This window comes from Nyctibius grandis, chromosome 7, assembly GCF_013368605.1.
Source record: "Nyctibius grandis isolate bNycGra1 chromosome 7, bNycGra1.pri, whole genome shotgun sequence".
NCBI lineage: Eukaryota > Metazoa > Chordata > Aves > Nyctibiiformes > Nyctibiidae > Nyctibius > Nyctibius grandis.
In genome coordinates, this window is record NC_090664.1 from 24,666,224 (window position 1) to 24,686,298 (window position 20,075).

Sequence of the window (20,075 nt, forward strand, 5' to 3'; positions counted from 1 at the left end):
TAGCACATATATTTTTCTCGGGAGAAAAGCCTTTCATAACCTGCTCATTTCTGTGGCACTCAGGAGTTATGAGATCCAAGTCCACTCGTAAATGTGGTGTCCTGCTGAAAGCGGTTTGATAGCCTTTCGATTAAAAATAGTTGTACGTGCTGCTGTGTTTTCAAACCATCGGTCAAAATGCTAAACCACCAGAATTTTTAAAAAAGTAAGCTTTAATGATGGTGCACAAAATTAGTTACTTGTTTTCTAAAATGGGATCATTTATTGTTAATTAAGCATTCTTTTCCTGATTTGATTACATAAAGCATTGGTTTGCAACACAATAGCATATGAAGGTCAGCACGGCTACAGGAGAAACCCTATATGCTGTGACAAATCCAATAACCATCAGGGTATTTGGTTCATAGAAATAAAGCGTTTCTTAAAATATTTTGCTGATTCGCTTAGGTATGTGAGACACTGCTGAGTGGGTAGCATGACATTCCCAGAAGGAGATATATTTTATAGTGAAGCTATCAACAAATTTGCTCATGGGATAAAAGGTTGGCGCTTACAAAGCAAAGGGTGTATGAACAGGTTACGGGGATCGGAGTGCTAAGACTAGAAGAGGAAGGGTGGAGAGAAGTAGAAGGATGAAACTGCTTTCTCACCCTCTGCTTCCACTTACAGAGAAAGGAAAAAAAGGCAAAAAGCAGGATTCTTCCTTATTTGCTAGACTAAACAGCAAATATAAACATTCACAAATTGTAATATCTTTAGTTTTTCCAAAAGAAGTAAGGCATCAAGTAAATTGTGAATGCTCTATTTCCAAACTGAAACAGATGTGATTTGTGGTAGGGAGGGGAACATCTCCTCATTTCCCCTCTGAGCACAGTCAAAAGCAGCACCCACACACCCTCCCAAAGTGCTGTGCCAGTGTAGCAGGACCCTCCAGCATCCAGCGCGTATTGCTGCTGCACGCTCCCCTCCTTGAAACAGCAAGTTCAACACGTAAATTGCAAAATACATTTTTTAGTAGTACAGATGAGAGTATGTTTAAACCTCTAACTAAAAGAGTAGGAACAAATACCATATCAGAAGGAAAAAGAGTAATTTACCCTAGGAAACAGTTTCAACACCCTGTAGAAAGAAGTGCCATTGCAGCGGTACGGAAGGCTTTGGGCTCCATCTAGGGGTTTTTGCCTGCCCCTTTACAAAACGTATTTTTTTCACATACCCTATAAACATCTCTCTCTCTCTCATATCCTGGTGAGGGAGAAGAACTATATGAGTCTGATATAACTACACATGCCAATAATATGGTTTTACAGTTTTGGGGAAGAGATGCTTTTTTTCCCTTGTGTGGAAAAGGTAACAGGTATAATAAGCCCTCCTTTTCTTTACCCTAAGAGCAAAAATTCCACATGCATTCATTCTTAAATTGCCACAAGCTCCTAATTGTTTGTGAGAAAATATTTCAAACCAAAGCAATTATGTCCACATCTTTGTCGTTAATAGTCTCACAGCCAAACTCTGTGAACCATCACTAATTATTTTTTCTTCAAGTACAATCGTCTGTCATATTTATGCACTTCATCACTTCCAGGTTTTGTTCTTACTATTATTCTGAATAGTGTTAAAACACCATTATTTATTTACTTTTGTATTTAAAATTACAGCTTATATTTGAGTTTGGAACCTATCAAACAACACCAAGCAAAGGAATGAATGACTTTGTTGTAAATCCTGCTCTAAAGATTGTTGTCTAGTTACATCTCAGCTGGAGCTTACGCACTGCTAGCACACAAGGAACAAGTTCACCACTTGAAATTAAGCCAAACTTAACTGAAGAAAAACTAGCAAGAGAGGGAAGCAATAGGACTGCTGTTTGTAATCTGTTACAAAACACTTCTGCTCTCTACACTCTTTATGCAAAACAAGGTAACAAGACCTAAAAATCAGTGTGCTTCTTTCCATTGCCTTTACTAGGCTGTAGATCGAGCAAGTCATCCGTATTTCGCCTCTTACAGAATGCAGGTAAGACAGGGCAATGATGCAGCATTTAAAGAAACTCTGAAGATATGTTATTAGGCCCTTTTTAACAATTACAGCCAGGTCTTGGAAATGTCATTTCCCTGAAGAGTGTCTGTGGATCAAGCCTGGCCCATTTGTATGAATCCCCTGCAGAGTGGAACACTTCAGTTCTGGGTGCTCAGCACACTTTGCACCAGCAGACAGGTGGGAGCCTAGGAAGTACTCCTAACACAAGTTTAAAACAGAACTAAGCAAAACCAGCACAAACCCAGGCAAGCTAATACATGCAATAAGAATAAAAACAACCCTGGGTATTGGTAATTCCGTCCAAATGTATTGCCCAAAGGTCTGTAACTTGCTTCAGTCGAATCGAACCAAAAGTTTGGAAGCCCATCCAGGGAAACGCAGCCTCACCTCTCAAACCGTGGCACAGAGCAAGGCAAGAAGCACCACGGCGACAACAAAGCTATTGCATGCATGGCCGCTTCACTCAGGGGGATTAGTGGGGTGTCAGGCTCCCATGGCCGCACCTGCAAAGCTCAACACTATGACATTAGCTAATATCCTGCATAAATCATATTCATTCTGTTTTAAAAGCAAATAAATAGCTGTGCATGTGTCCTTTGACCTTCATTGCTGGGAAACCTACGCAGTTTGTCTTTATGGTAACAGACTACGCTCAGCTAACCACTGCTGGCAGGGTATCTCTCTACTGTTTTACGTAGAAATGAAATTCAAAGTGGCTATACCTATAAAGATATTTTTTTTTTTAATCCTTAAGAAGTGGAAGGAACTTTAAGAAGTGTGAAATAAGGAAATTTTAAAAACATACCGTAAACCATATATATACACTATACAGCGAGAACTGACATTTATGGTGTAACATCAAAAAAAGAAAAAGCCCAAACCATAAGTCCAATTCAGGAAGCACATGAGCTTTTGATCTTATTTCATAGTACGAGGACAGAGATGAATGAATTTTTGCCTGCCATAGCTTCTATAGTCTACTTAACATTTCATTTAAATTCAGGCTCAGATCTCAATTACAGGTTCAGTCTATATGCAAAACACTATAAAAACAGTTATTTATTCTTTACCAGAAACTTGCAAATACAAAATACATAGACATGGTTGCATAATAATCATATTTTTAATATATGTATTAATAATATTAAACAGATAGAACTGTTACTAGAACTATTATTATTTACCGGACCTTAAAAATGGCAATAGTTTCTTAAACAGCTTCGCTCCTTAGAAGGTCTTGTTAAGAAGTTAAGAGATACTTGGTCTTAATGGGGGGAAAGTATAGAACAAACACATCATATTGAAATAACCTGTTTTCTTTGAACTCTTAATGTTACAATAGATCCTGTAAGTCAGTATCTTGTGAACCATGCAGCTAGAAAAATAGCTCATTGGGTTGGGAGGAGTGGGGGGATGGGGCTGGCAGGGGGTTGTTTTTTTTTTTCTTTTTCAAGAAACCCACAAAAATTGGGTGTATGCACACAAAATAACTATTCTATTGTCTTTCTGTTATTTGTACTGTAGTGACATGGTGTAGTGCCCTAGCTAATTGTAGAATCCTTTGATGACATCTAAGAGATTTTAAACACCAGATACTAAGGGATTCTGACAATCTAGCCAGGAAGGAACAGAAAAAATCCATTAACTGGAATAATCAATTCTACCGATGTGTAATAAACATGTAATATGTTTTGATGAAAGTATGTTTCTCACATAGCCAGAATATTTATGGCAATATAATATAAATAATAGAAAATATTTAATACATTATATTAAGTAGCAGAATAAAATTATTTAAGAATTAGAAATAAAGCTAAAAGGCTGCTTTAAAAGTTTAATTCTAGCTTCTTTTCAAACTGACAATACTCTATTAAGAAAGAAATATAATTTATTATTTCTACATAATGATGCTGTAAAAATTAGAGATTGAATATGCTATATAATAGCCAGTCGGAGCCAGTCGGCAACAGCGGCAGCAGCGGCAGTGGCGGCAGCGACTGAGGTTAGTGCGGGGAGAGATCTGGCCGTAGCGGGCGAGCGGTCTCTGTGCTCCAGGCCTCCCCGAGCAGCAGCCCGAGACCCGCCTAGATCCGGAAGTTCCCAGCAACGAATCAGGAGAGGAGGGGGCATAGCACCACCCCCTGTGATCGGGTGATAAAGAGCCTCTGGGTGGGCAGGGACCTGCCCAGAGGGGAGAGGGGGAGTCAGCAGTGACTGTGTGTGTCGGGGCGGGGGAGGGCACAGCCCCAGGGGAGTGGCAGTTTGCGCAGCAGTTCTCGCAGGCAGGGCGGCGAGCAGGGTAGGCGCGCAGGCAGGTATGGTTTCCACTCGGCGGGGCCCTAAGTCCCTTGCGGGTGCCAGAAAAGACATGGCAACCCAAACGGACCTGCCACGGAAGCATGCGGAGGTGCAGGTGGCAGGCTACAGGGAGTGGCAGAGCCTGGCCCTGGCACTCGAGGGTAACGGAGACCTCACCTGTGTGAGGTGCGAACAGGTCGACGACCTGATCTCCTTGGTGGCCCAGCTCAAGGAGGAGGTGGAAAGGTTAAGGAGTACAAGAGCATCCCAGGAAGAGGTTGGCGGGCAGTGCTGTTCCCTGCCTGTCCTGGGGAAAACGGACGGGCCTAATGCTCCCCAGGTAGTGGAGGATCCTCTTCCTCCTCCACAAGGAGCAGGAGGAGACCTAAGGGATGGGGGGGAATGGAGGCAGGTCCCTGCTTGGGGTGGCAGGCGAATCCCATCCCGACCTTCCTCCCCTCCCCACATCCCCCTGAAAAATAGGTATGAGATGCTGGAGCCTGAGCGTTTTCCTGAGTGTCAGGAAGACACGAATCTAGGTGAAAGACCCTCTACGGGACTACATGAACAGGAGCAACCGAGTAAGAGGGTTGCTCCTCCGAGTAAGAGGAGCAACCAGCTCCAAAAAGGAGAAAAGAAAAGTAATTGTTATAGGCGACTCCCTGCTAAGGGGAACGGAGGGCCCCATACGCAGGCCAGACCTGACTCACAGGGAAGTCTGCTGCCTCCCTGGGGCTCGGGTAAGGGATGTTGCCAGGAGGATTCCTCAACTGGTGAGGCCCTCTGACTCCTACCCACTATTAGTATTCCAGGTGGGTAGGGATGAGATTGAAGAGAGAAGTCCCAGGGCAATCAAAAGGGACTTCAGGGCCCTGGGGCGTTTGGTGAAGGGGGTAGGTGCGCAGGTGATATTCTCTTCAATTCCTTCAGTGTTTGGTGAAAATAGGGAAAAGACTATGAAAGTACAACAGATTAATATGTGGCTGAGAGACTGGTGCCGGAGGTGGGATTTTGGGTTTGTTGACCACGGGGCAGCTTTCATGGCACCGGGCCTGCTTATGCCGGATGGGGAACAGCTGAGTCAGAAGGGGAAAAGGGTTATGGCCCAGAAGTTGGCAGGGCTGATCAAGAGGTCTTTAAACTAGGTTCGATGGGGGAGGGGGATAAGACCAGGGCAGCCACAAATAAACCTAGAGGTGACAGGCCTGTGTCGGAGGCAAGGCCGTTAGCCCAGCTGAAGTGTGTTTACACCAATGCACGCAGTATGGGCAATAAACAGGAAGAGCTAGAAGCCACTGTACAGCAGGAAGGTTATGATGTGGTTGCCATCACAGAAACGTGGTGGGATGACTCTCATGACTGGAGTGCAGCTATGGATGGCTATAGGCTCTTTAAGAGGGACAGGCGAAGCAGGAGAGGCGGTGGGGTAGCGCTGTATATTAGGGAGTGCTTGGACTGTGTTGAAACTGAGGAAGATGGTGAGGATGACAAGGTTGAATGTTTATGGGTGAAGATCAGGGGGCAGGTCGGCAGGGCAGACATTACGGTGGGAGTCTGTTATAGACCACACAACCAGGATGAGCAGGCAGACGAGGCGTTTTACAAGCGCCTGTCAGAAGCCGCCCGGTCGCCGGCCCTTGTACTCATGGGCAACTTCAACTTGCCGGATGTCTGCTGGAAATACAACATGGCAGACAGGAAGCAATCTAGGAGGTTCCTCAAATGTGTGGAGGACAACTTCCTCATGCAAGTGGTAAATGAGCCCACTAGAGGAGGGGCCCTGCTTGACCTGTTGTTTATGAACAGAAAAGGACTAGTGGGAGATGTGAGGGTCGGTGGCCGTCTTGGGAGTAGCGACCATGAAATGTTAGAGTTTTCGATAGTGGGGGAAGTAAGGAGGGGCAAGAGTAGAACTCCTGCCTTAGATTTCTGGCGGGCTGACTTTAGCCTGTTTAAGAGGCTGGTGGACCGAGTCCCTTGGGAATCGGTCCTGAAGGGCAAAGGAGTCCAGGAAGGCTGGACATGCTTCAAAAGGGAATTGTTAAATATTCAGGAGCAGGCTGTCCCAGTCTGTAGGAAGACAAGACGTCAGGGAAAAAGACCGGCCTGGTTAAACAGGGAACTTAGGCTAGAACTTAAGGAAAAAAAGAGAGCCTACTTGCTCTGGAAGAAGGGTCGGGTAACTTGGGAGGTCTATAGGGACGTGGCCAGGTCGTGTAGGGAGAAGATTAGAAGGGCCAAAGCTCAATTAGAGCTCGATTTGGCTGCTACAGTCAAAGACAACAAAAAAAGCTTTTACAAATACATCAACAGCAAAAAGAGGGTCAAGGAGAGCCTCCACCACTTGCTGAATGAGGAGGGTAGTGTAGTGTCAGGGGATGAGGAAAAGGCAGAGGTGCTCAATGCCTTCTTTGCCTCGGTCTTTAATGTCAAGATTGGTTGTCCTCAGGAGACTCAGCCCCCAGAGCCTGAAGTTAGGGATGGGGGGCTGTGTGAACCTCCCATGATCCAGGAGGAGACGGTTAGTGACCTGCTGTGCCAGTTGGACGCCCACAAGGCTATGGGCCTGGATGGGATTCACCCCAGAGTAATGAAGGAACTGGTAAATGAACTTGCCAAACCACTCTCGATTATCTACCAGCAGTCCTGGTTAACTGGAGAAGTTCCAGCTGACTGGAAATTAGCAAACGTAACGCCCATCTACAAGAAGGGTCGGAAGGACGATCCAGGGGACTGGAAATTAGCAAACGTAATGCCCATCTACAAGAAGGGTCGGAAGGACGATCCAGGGAACTATAAGCCTGTCAGCCTGACCTCGGTGCCAGGCAAGGTGATGGAACAGATCATCCTGAGTGCCACTACACAGCACATGCAGGCCAGTCGGGGCATCGGGGCCAGCCAACATGGATTCATGAAAGGCAGGTCCTGCTCGACCAACCTGGTCTCCTTCTATGACAAAGTGACCCCCTTAGTAGATGAGGGCAGGGCTGTGGATGTAGTCTATCTAGACTTCAGTAAGGTATTCGACACTGTCTCCCACAGCATCCTCCTGGACAAACTGGCTGCCCGGGGCTTGGATGGGTGGACTCTTAAATGGGTTAAAAACTGGCTGGATGGCCGAGCCCAGAGAGTGGTGGTGAATGGGGCAAAGTCCAACTGGCGGCCGGTCACTAGCGGTGTTCCCCAGGGCTCAGTTCTGGGGCCGGTGCTGTTCAATATCTTTATAGATGATCTAGACGTAGGGATTGAGTGCACCCTCAGCAAATTTGCAGATGACACCAAGCTGGGTGGGAGTGTCGATCTGCTGAAGGGTAGGAAGGCCCTACAGAGGGATTTGGACAGGTTAGATAGATGGGCCGAGACCAACGGCATGAGGTTCAACAAGAACAAGTGCCGGGTCTTACACTTCGGCCACAACAACCCCATGCAGCTCTAGAGGCTGGGGGAAGAGTGGTTAGAAAGCGGCCCAGCGGAAAGAGACATGGGGGTGCTGATTGACAGCCAGCTAAACATGAGCCAGCAGTGTGCCCAGGTGGCCAAGAAGGCCAATGGCAGCCTGGCCTCTATTAGGAATAGTGTAGCCAGCCGGTCTAGGGAAGTGATCGTCCCTCTGTACTCGGCACTGGTGAGGCCGCATCTTGAGTACTGTGTCCAGTTCTGGGCCCCGCACTTCAAGAAAGATGTTGAGGTGTTGGAGCGAGTCCAGAGGAGGGCGACCAAGCTGGTGAAGGGTCTGGAGGGTCTGAGCTATGAGGAACGGCTGAGGGAGCTGGGGTTGTTTAGCCTGGAGAAGAGGAGGCTCCGAGGTGACCTTATTGCAGTCTACAACTACCTGAAGGGAGGTTGTAGTGAAGTGGGAGTCGGCCTCTTCTCACGGGCAACTAGCGATAGGACAAGAGGACACAGCCTCAAGCTTCGCCAGGGGAGGTTCAGGTTGGACATCAGGAAGAATTTCTTTACAGAAAGGGTTATTAGACATTGGAATGGGCTGCCCAGGGAGGTGGTGGAGTCACCATCTCTGGATGTGTTTAAGAAAAGACTGGACATGGCACTTAGTGCCATGGTCTAGTTGACAGGGTGGTATAAGGGCAACGGTTGGACTCGATGATCCCTGAGGTCTCTTCCAACCTGGTTGATTCTGTGATTCTGTGATAATTACATAAATGAAAGTGCATAAACTGCACAAAGTACCACCCAGCTGAGTGTAACATTACTACAATTAATTTCAAAACCAATGTATTTGAATGCTCATACTAACCAATTAGAATTCAGCTTTCTTATGAAAATACAGTTATGAAACATGACTGGAATAAAATATATCCAGGTTTCTTTTGTGCATGGGATTTAATTCCACTTTGAAGTTTAGTAATCCACACTGTACTCCAGGACTATCAAAGCTCCCTTGCACAATACCTTGTTTTAGAGCAGCAGCAGACGTATGGTTTATAGGAAGGGACCAGATTGTTTCTGCAGGCAGAACAAAGGAGGGGAGCACAAACCTGAGCGTGATGCAGAATCCCGAGAGATTTGGTACAAAGAGGTAAAATGACTTGCCTGAGATGCTACCAAACTGCAGCATTCTTGGGAACGCAAATGCAACTTTTACATTTAAACACAAGACCATGTTTTTTTTTTCTATTTTATTAGGTAAACAAACAGTATATGTGAAATATGACCTTTCATTACATCACTGAAACCTACTTTGCTCAGTCAAAATCAACTTAATGTCACAGGCTGCTTCTTTCTTTCTACTTTTCTTCTTTCCCTCTACATAATTTCCTTTAAATTAGATTGAAAGCAAACACTTGATACAAAAATCTGGTTTAGCACAATGTAGAGCACAAGGATATCTGATAACCTGAAAATCTGAAGCTACTTTCAGGCATCAGTGGGTTTTAATCAGAATTTGGCAACTGAAATGTATTTGTAGCAGTTTATATGAATCAGCTCAGATGGTAGTTTTACTGATAAAAATGGAAAGAGCAACAGACACGCTAAAGGTTCTTCAAGGCACAAGCCGTAGGATTAAGTACTGGATTTTTCCCAATACTCTTATTTGAAGCTAAATCTGACAGAATTCCCCCATCTGAGTTTTATAGAAAGATCTAAAAGAAAAAATAATAAAAAAACCCAAACCACAAACTAACAAAAAAACCCCATCACCACTATTTCTCTCAGGAGTTTCTTGTTTAAAACTTAGTTTGCCAAGTCCATTCTCATATAAGTTAAATTTAGATAACTAATAAACTAACATAGAAAATGAGCAGAAAATCTGAGATGACTTCTTGTCTCATAAGTACAAATCAATTTTAATTCAGTAGTGTTTAGGGATATAGTTTATATGAGCTCACTTGGTTCAAGACTATGTTTTTGATGGATATGGCCTTCTGTTTGCTCAGCTGTAGAAAAGAGGAATGCGATTCAGGTTGATGATGAAAAAGAGTAAACAAAACTCCATAAACTGAAGCTTATGGAATTTATGACACCCACTTTGGATACAAACTTGCAAAAAAAAAAATTAAGCAGCATTACAACTCCTGAACTGAGATGCAAAGCCAATAAATAATCATCAATATAAAAAGAAAACAGAGGAAATTAAAAAATCCCAACAAAAAGAAAGAAAACACCCAAAACCTACCAGAAACACTACAGATTGTGTACCGCATTTTTTCATCTTCACAATTTAATTAGCCCAAAAAGAATATTTCCATCCCTCTCTGCCACACACATTGTCTGTGGATTCACATAGATATGTATTTGGCAAACATAATAAGCTTCAACTATAATAAACAATAAATCCAACGTATTTCATATTTTTTTCTAAATAGTACAGAAACTCATTTGGATTGCTTTGAAAAAACTGTATCTTCTTCCTGGCCTAACACACAGAAGTAGTTAAATAAAGCCTCATGTGTTTCAGTTAGTTACCTCCATCCCTTAACCACTCTGACCAGTTTGGACCTGCTGTTTCCTCCCCAGTTCCGAAAGGCTCTGCAGCACTACCAGGGACCCGAACCTGGAGAAGCGACTGGGGAGCTGCAAGCTGGAGTTTGTTCTCACCACGCCTGCAGCACTAATGATGATAATACACAGAAGGACAAACGGGAAATTTATTTGCAAATACTCAATCGAGTAACAAGGCCAGCAGAGGGACCGTAAGGCAGACACAGTCACGCAGCTACACAATCGCAAGAAATTTCTGCTCAGAGGGTAGTTTGGGGATGGTTACGGAGAGTTTTGCCCTGTGTGCCCCCTTCCCAAGGGCTTGCCACAGACAGTGTGGAGATCTTTAAGTGCACTGCCCAGTACAGAGACCTCCTTGTGCTGTATTTTCTGCAGAGGGCTGTTTTTTTTTTTTTTTTTTTCATTCTTCTGCCTCACTGCTGCTATTCCTGCTTAACCAGCCAGCCTGGGAAGCCGGGTGACTGAGGAGGGCTGGAGGGTGAGCTTGCTGTCCCCTGGCAGTTTTGGCAGCAAGATGAAGCACCTGTCCCCCCACAGGCTGGCTTGTCAGAGATGAGAGGTCAGGCAGTTGATCACTTACTCTGAACTGGCTTCGTTCACACTGCTTTTGAAAGGATAACAAAATTTAACTAGTGTTCTCTCCGTTGATCAGCCCCAGTGTTCCTCAACCACAGGTCAATGCAGGAGAACAGCTAGGTAACATCAGTCTCACAAGGCAGCAGCCTTCTCCTAATGAATTTACAGTAGCATCATAGGAAATGAGAAGGCAAAAACACAGCAGAAAGACTCAAAGAGCCTGTCAAGCCACAGCAACAACTGATCAGATCAAGCTATTAAGACATCCTGATAAGCATGCGGAAGACCTGCTTCAATAATCCCTTACTTTATAATAACAAAGGGCAATAATCTGCAGTTCTAGCTATGCTATTAGACCTGTCACCTCACTGTGACAAATTCAGTGCAAAGCATTAGGTAACATTTTTTGCTTCCGTTCTCAGTTTGCACCACTAAATGTTACAAATGTGACTTAATTTTATAGTCTGTACCACTGCCTTTCATAAATCAGGATCAACACTTCCTCCTTTACTCACAAAAAGAACCCCCGAAATCCCCCAAAACAAAAACAACAAAAAAAACCCCACATAAACATGCAATTCATTATCTGGCAATCATAACCACAATTTCACAGGCCTGAAAAACAGTGTTCCTTAATATCTGGCAATCCTCTATTCCATAGAATTATCAGGGAAGTATAGAAACCATCTTGCCACCAAAATAAAACACTTGAATCCTGAGACACTCAATAAGTATGGCGTTTTCTTGATATTTCAATGTTATTCACATAACCACAGCCAGGGGAAAAAAAAATACCAGCACTTCACATAGAGTACCCATAATTACTGTCCTCCTTTTTTGGCATGATATTCAATTCGTAACACTCTTGACTTAGAACACTGTCGAAAAGTAATAGAAAAATTGTTTAATAATCACTTTCAAGGCCAAATTATGTTCACAGTTATTTATGCCAAATGAGAACCAAATATTATGCTTATAACAAGCTAGTTGATGAAACTATGAAATCACCATGACTGATTTCACAAGGAGAGGGCAGCAATGATGTACAGGCTACTTTATGATTTTAACCTGTTGTAACTGATTTGTAATTTGCTCTTACCATTTTTACTGTCACAAGCATTACTGGAGTTTAATATTAAACGCTCCCTGTTACAACCCTTAAATAATATATATCTTAATTTCTTTTTAAAGCAACCCTGACAGTTTGGAAATGAAGTTGTAGTTTTTCTGTAACATCTAGGTGGCTGCCTTAAATCGCCATAGTGATCCCATAACTAATACCCATCAGAAACTTCCCAGAGTAATGCCACTGCGAGTTCTAGCAACTAATCACTTCTGACCAGATCCTTGCTCAATGTAAATTGGATAGAGCAAATTTAGATGAGATCTGAGCCATGTGTCTTTGACATAAAACTAAAGAAAGTTCCAGACATCTGCCTCAACAGGATTTTGTTCATAAAAACACTCCTACATACCCGTTCTAAATACACAGAAGTTTATATATATTTATTCTAGAAACATATATTTGATAAAGATGACCTTCTCTGCAGAATGAATTGGAAAAGTTTGTTGGTGGGAACATGAACCGTGAAAAAGAAAAAAGGTGCAGGCAGCATTTAGTTAGATCAGGGCTTATGTTCAAAGAAAAGACTGTAGCAATGCAAACAAATTGGAAGGATCTGACTTTTTTTTTTTTTTCATTTGGATATTTAATAAAATACAGAATTGTGCTGTCTGTATGTAAAGCAATGTGATTTAACTATCTGTGGCTGTACTTACACTTTGATCATCAACTGCCCACATACATATGGTATGGAAATACTGTACAGCCTTTAGTTCCTCAAACACATGGGTCTGTACTGTCTGAGCTCTCTCTCACTACGGTAGGAAAAGCAACCTGTCCATATGCGGGGTCGGTTCCAGCCGGGTGATGGCAGCAGTAGGCAGAATGATTGCAGTGCTTCCCTCATTTATTTTGTGTATATGCTCTTATGGTCCTAAGGTCGACAATAACAAAAATATTTAAAAACTGGGGGTGGGGGGAAAGCATTTTTCAAGGTCACAATATTTACAATTACACTGAAGTAATACATTTGTGGTTTCTGTTACTCACTGTTAATTCAACACTATGAATGGCAATTAACAGAAGAGATGATACACTTATGGTTCCTGTGGCAATCTATGACTACTAGATAGGAAGTGTGGCTGCCGTTTTACCAGTTGCCTTCATTCCATTTAGTGCACAAGAAAGGATTTTTTTTTTTTTATTTTTAAGAACAGTACAATCCTTCCCTCTTACCCTCTTTCTTTTCTTCTTTATTGATAGTCCCTCTGAAGTCTATCATACAACACTTCAGACTGGCTAAACAGTACTGGGACTCCTCTGCAGCGGTGTTCTCTCTTCTCTGGAGTAAGTACTGCAAACTAGTCATCTGGCAGTGCCATCACCACAGCTACAGCTGCTGCTGCTTCACTTGTCCCTGCTGTCAGGGAGGTGGCAGAGGGGACTGGTCTGCATCAAAAATGCACTACGTGAAGAGGGTTCTCACCAGTAAAACATTTCCGTCCAATGCTACTTATGCCATTTTCTCAGACTTGTGGCTGCATCTAACCCATTTTCTTTTGGAGGAAAACCAGGTAAAATTATTAAATGTAAATAAAGTGTAAATATTTAGTGAATATTCAATGACATTTTAAAAAATGAAGGGAAAAAAATAAAAAATATTGCATACAAACATATCAGAATGAATTCTGAGAGTAATGACAGCATCAAACAGCAGGAAGAAGAGTAAGCAAGTGAAAGACTTCTGGCACTATTAAGAAACCTTCCTCAGAAGAAGCTATGGCAAGGCTGGGGTCTGTATTAGAAGGATTTTGGAGATACTAGGGGGAAAAAGCCCACGTTATGGTATTTGCCATAGATCTATTGAAACAAATTACAAGCCAAGGAAGATGAAAAACAGGACGGCACTTGACCATTGGGATAACGGAGAAATCTTTCAAGGGGGGCAGTATTTTGTTTTGCTTTGTTTGATTCAATTTACAGAAATATTGAGTAATACTTACACATACATTGAAAAATGCCTAAACATAGGAAAAGAGAGAAAGCAAGCTAAGATGAGGGAGGCAGTTTAGGTTGGACTATAAAGAGGGAGAAGTCAGGAGATGCTCAGACCACAGGGGAGCAGCTGGAAATCAGTTTAGGAAAGATCTTTCAAAGTGGCTGGAAAGAAAAGACATGCAGAAAGAAAAACATAAGAGGGGTGAAAAGAGAAGACTGAATCTCATCTGTCTTAGGATATTAAGATCTTGGCAGACGATAAAAACTTAACAATGGAAATAAAAACGGGGAATAAAGAGTCAGCTGCAAGGCCTGGCAAGTTCTGCTCCAGCAAATATTTTCCAGAATTAACAGGAAGACATCAAACATTCTGTGCCCATCATATCTTTGCTTTTCTTCTCTAAATAGTGCCTACCACTGTGGCAGTGCGCTGCTACCCCTTGTCTTAACACTGGCCCAAGCAGCCAGAGCCCTGCAGGCAAAACCTAACACAGGTTCTCTGGGGTGGGCTTAAATGTGTAATGTAATAACCAGAGAGCATAAAGCCTGACAGTAACTCTCTGTCCTAAAAGCCAAAGAGATTAAACTACTAAATAAACAAACAAACAAACAACTACCTTGGTATTGGAAGGTTTCAGTGAGCTGATCTTAAAAAAGCTGGAGAACAAATGTTATTTTCAACAACATGCAGCAAATATTTTTCAAATGTAAATATCCTGAAACATACGGTCTCATGAAGAACAGGCATTTTCATAATTTGTTACTACCGTATTATGACTTTATTTTGAAAAGGGATTTAAAAGTTACTGAAGGAGTCTTCACAAAACCTCAGGACTGCTTTCTTCCTTTTCTTTTCCACACATGAAGCCCTTTTAAACAAAGCAAGATGAGATATGCTAAGAATTTATCTCCACGGTAGTAATTTCAGAGAGAATCAAAATTTCAATAGGATATGAAAAGCTACTTAAAAAGAGAAAAGTGTTTGTGAATTTTCTCAGTAGAGTGGAAAATAAGATAGTTGTTTAGTTTACCATATAAGAAAAAGAAACTGTATCTTTGATTACAGTGCACTGTGGGCTTAAAGTTAAGCAGGAGAGATCCTAGTTAGTAAACACCATCTCATTCTTAAGAAGCTTAAGAAATGCCATCACCAATATACTTGACTTAGTCTATCAGAATAACTGAAATAACACGTACAACTCATGCTGTAAGAAAGACTAATACAAAAACTGTTTTTAAACATTTAAAATCAAAGCATCGAACAGGGATGAATATTTCATAGATTCATAGAAAGGAAAACACCTTTAAGATCATCAAGTCCAACTGTTAACCTAGCAGTGCCAAGTCCACCACTAAACCACGTCCCTAAGCACCACATCTACATGTCTTTTAAACATCTCAGGGGTGATGACTGAACCACTTCCCTGGGCAGCCTGTTCCAATGCCTGACAACTCTTTTGATGAAGAAATTTCTCCTAATATCCAATTTAAACCTCTCCTGGCGCAACTTGAGGCCATTTCCTCTCATCCCTGTTACTTGGGAGAAGAGAATAACACCCGCCTCGCTACAACCTCCTTTCAGGTAGTTGTAGACAGCAATAAGGTCTCCCCCTCAGCCTCCTTTTCTCCAGGCTAAACAACCCCAGTTCCCTCAGCCGCTCCTCATAAGACTTGTGCTCTAGACCCTTCACCAGCTTCGTTGCCCTTCTTTGGACTCTCTCCAGCACCTCAATGTCTTTCTTGTAGTGAGGGGCCCAAAACTGAACACAGTATTCGAGGTGTGGCCTCACCAGTGCCAAGTACAGGGGGACGATCACTTCCCTAGTCCTGCTGGCCATACTATTTCTGATACAAGCCAGGATGCTGTTGGCCTTCTTGGCCACCTGGGCACTAAGTCTCACCTTTAGATCATCTGTGTAGATGTTGTTATGAAGAAGAGAAAAAAAAAAAAAGGAAAATACCTTTCTGTAATTTTGCAGATTTTAGGTGATAATGAAGAGGCTCAAAAATAATCTCAGTGTTCCAGATTTTTTTTTTTCAATATCATATCTATACTAATTTAAAGCACCATCTGTAGGTTTCTCTCTGTCATTTGGTGACTTTGCTGAAGGCTGAAGAAGCATTACTTCCCAATCAATCATCTACATGACTATGTCCAACATGATGTAATAATACATTAACACAGTTAACGGTCAGAGATTTGGGATAAAATGCTAATTTCTCAGGCTAGACCAACATACTCTAAAAAGGAATCAAGAGGCAGAACTTCTTTGACATCCTTGGTAGTTCAGTGAGAGCTTGACATACCACAGGAAACAAAAATCAAAGGAAATAAGGATGGGAAAGAGAAAGGTGGCCAAAAGATGCAGGTGAGTGTAGAAATATGAAGTTTCTCCTTAAAAGCTATTACACCCAAAAGGAATAGTCTGCTCATGTGACCAGAGCACTTAGGCAGAATGAGAAAGGCTAAGTCACTTTTATATAACTAAAACCCATAGAACACCGTAAGTAGGAAGCAATACAACAAACCACAATTTTACTTTCTCTCAGATAATGCAGTTATTCAGACTGGCATAGCTTTACAGTATACTGAAACACTGAATGAAATAATATCTGCTCCTCTCTGTACTTTTTTTTTTTTTTTTTTTTTTTTAGAAATAAATACGCTTCTGTAATGCATTCTGCTGAATCTAAAAGGAACTGTCAGAGAAGAGAGAGACTAGCATGGCTAGAGGCAGCAAAAAATTGCACCAAGTTAGTTTTGGTCATTTTCAGTGGCACCCACGAGCAAAGGAACAATTGAAGAACAATTTTAGAAATACATTACAGTAATAGGAAAAAGAGGACACTTGAAAGCTGGCCGTGTTAACTGTTCCTCTTCAAAATTTGCACAACGTCATATGGAAAAATATCTGAGGATTTTTCAGGGCCAACACAACTCTAGTCTAGACTTAAATTCCCCAAGTTCCATTTTGATGTTAATGCTGTGCACCTTGAAATTATGTTAGATTCAAAAGGATGAGGGAAAATTTCTATTTGAAAAACCACTTCATCGCAATGGCTACTTGGATTAACAGCTTGGAAGTATCAAAGGCTATTGCTTCTCAACAGGAGAGCATGCCCAGCTTTGTGTTGCCACATGGAAATGCAGCTGGCACCCAGGTGCAGCTTGGATAGTCTGCAGCTCCATACCAGGATGTCCTCACTGCTGAGCAGTCATTTCCGAATGGACTGTGATACAGCTAGATCCACTCCTGTAACAGTGTTTAGCATGTCTTTTCATCTACAGGTCTCTGCATGTGTACAAAATGTAAGCAAGAGTTTTTAGGCTCATTTTAAGTGAAGCTTTCCTGTGACCGTACAGTCAGCAACCAGCAAAGGTTCCACAGTGCTTTTATATATGCAATCCATATAGACACAAGTGCTAATATACCCTAAAAGACGTTTTATTTGGCAAAAGACCAGTGTCTATCCTGACACCTATGTAAGTTTTTAAAAAAATGCTAAGAAACATCGTCAGAGGCAAAAGTTTCTGTGTATTTATAGGTCAAGGCATTACAATCAACTATTTCCCGTTTCTGAAAGATAGATCGTTTCATTTAAAGCAGTTAATTTCTTAAGTGATCCTCTCTGAAGACCTGCTTGGAACAAGCGAAACACCCTTTTAAACTTGTAGGTGCATTCTTCATGACAAACAATAATTCAGCTGCAAGTATATATGTCAGTCTGCACAAAATGGGTGGCTTCCATATACACTGTGCAGACACAGTACATTTTACTGCTAAATGCCAATTTTTCAAAACGTGGCCCGTAACATTTCTCAGAGTGTAACAGCATACTTCTGCATCACTTTTATTCTTGATGAACAAAATCTGTGCGTTGCCTGTTGTAGTTAGTCTGCACTCAGCAGGTTTCATTGTTAGAAAATAGCTCACAGCAAAGATGGAGCTCTGTTTATTTTGAGCTGTGGAATTTAAGCTATAATTGCCTAATTAGATTTCAAAGCCCACTGACAAGCAGAAGCAAACTCCATTTGAGTATCTCCTGATACAGGCACGAAAGTAATCCCTGTAAGATGTAGGAACCTCATTAGTGAGGAACAATTAGGAAATATAAAACTCAAAAAGTTTTAACAAACACAGAGCGAACATTACAGTCAACTACAACAGCTGTTGTGATTTTAGGATTTATGACAGATTTATGACTTTGTGTATGTTATAGTACATTTCCTACATATCCACAAGCAACTCCTACAATATACACCAGATTTTTTTAAATTGGAAAATAAAAGGGCACAAAAATGTAACCCTTGCATTCCCTTTTTGAACAAAATCTTCAAAGTCAAAAGCCTTCGATTTCCAAGCATTTACCAAGATATAGCATCCTCTCTCTGATTTTACTTTACACATGCACTTCAGAAAACACAAGCAAATTCAAGGACTAACTCAATAAAGGAAATTAATGCTGTAACAGCTGAATTTTGTGTGGTAAACAGACTCAAATGCAAAACACAATGTTAAGTACACCTCTGCTCCATTACAGGGCATTCCGGGTCATGAAAAAATTAGACACCTCAGAGGACAAACCACAAAACTGGTGCAGAGAGCAAGAAACAGCCTAAAAAGTAGCTAACAGGAATCCAAGATAGACAGACACTGCCTGGGTCACTTGGCTCAGTTCTTCATAATTAAAAAGATCAACTTAACAGAAGTTTAATTCCAGGTAGGTGCACACTAAAACCAGTACCCACCCTTCAGAATGTGAAAAAACAAAAATGTCTCATTTCTTCTCAATTTTTCCAGAATATTCCTCAAAATATTTAGAACAAGCGTTAAGACCTTTCACACAACAGACCACAAGCCTCAAAAGCAGCAGTACACTGCAAAGAAAGTGGGAGAAAGAGATAGATGGAGAGGAAGGACAAGAAAGAGAGAAGGGGAGAAAGAAAAAACAAAGGTGTTGCAGTAGCCTTGGAGAAATTTTATTAGGTGAAACATGCCCAGTGATCCTTGGAAATGAACAAGGCTCTGTGCTGTAAAGGAAGGAAAAAGAACCGCATTCGTTCCTGCCAATATGACTCAGAGGAAAATTCCTTCCTATCCTAAAAATCAAACCATTCTCCTAACCTGAACGTGCATGCACGACGTGCCACTCGGCCAAGTCTCTTCAGATCCTGGCGTTTCCTCCCCTCCCCTGCTTCAGGAAAGCACCTCAGTGTATCTGCTTCACTGGGCCTCAAACCACCACCAGTTTCTGGACCTCACATGATTTACACCATCCGTTCCCATCTAGTGAAACACGGCACAGCACAAAGCCTAGGTATCAGCCTCTCCTAATCACTTCTGATGTCACGCAGCATGCCAGCTATGCTGAGCTTTCTGTCTCAGGCTACCCAGCAGTGACGCTGGTGGTGCAATGGCTGAGGTCAGAGCAAGGAAAGGGAGTCAGGGGCAAGGGACACAAGGAGGCAACAGCCCTTGGAGAAAAAGGTGTGCAAGGAAGAGGCTCGGGGGGAGGCAGTGGCAGGATGGGAGGAGGCACGGAGAAGGAAACGTCAGCAGTGAGACTGCACTTCAGGATGACACCCAGTTTCACCCACAGAACTTTTACATAGCAAAGGAGTGGCAGCAGATGGGGAAGTGGCTCTGTATCACTCTTTGAACCGTGGACACATAGTTTACCCTTTATCTCCCTTCCTCTCCTTTGTTCTTAACTGCGGGGAGGGCAGAAAAGCCAGCCTGCAGCCTAGCAAGAAAGGCAAGAAAAAAAAATATTTCTAATTACATTGGCCTGAAGACACTCAAACAATTATTTTTTTCCTCCCTTACACCTCCTGCTTGAAAAACTAAGACACAACACAAATCACTACATTCATTCTCAAGATGAGAAGGAACGTTATTGTTCACTATTCATCTTTCCCTGCTGCTATGGAAATCAACACAACAGTTTATAACTGGGTGCGACTCCACGCTGTCCCTTCAATAGCCTAGACTCCCACATCTTTCTATGAAGTATCTTCTGAGAAAGCAAAAAGCAATATTGTGAAAGCAACTGTCATTTACTACTTGCATTCACCACTATTGCAGCATCAGTTTACAGGAGCAAACAGGAAAGTGTCTTTTGTGCTCTATGTGAT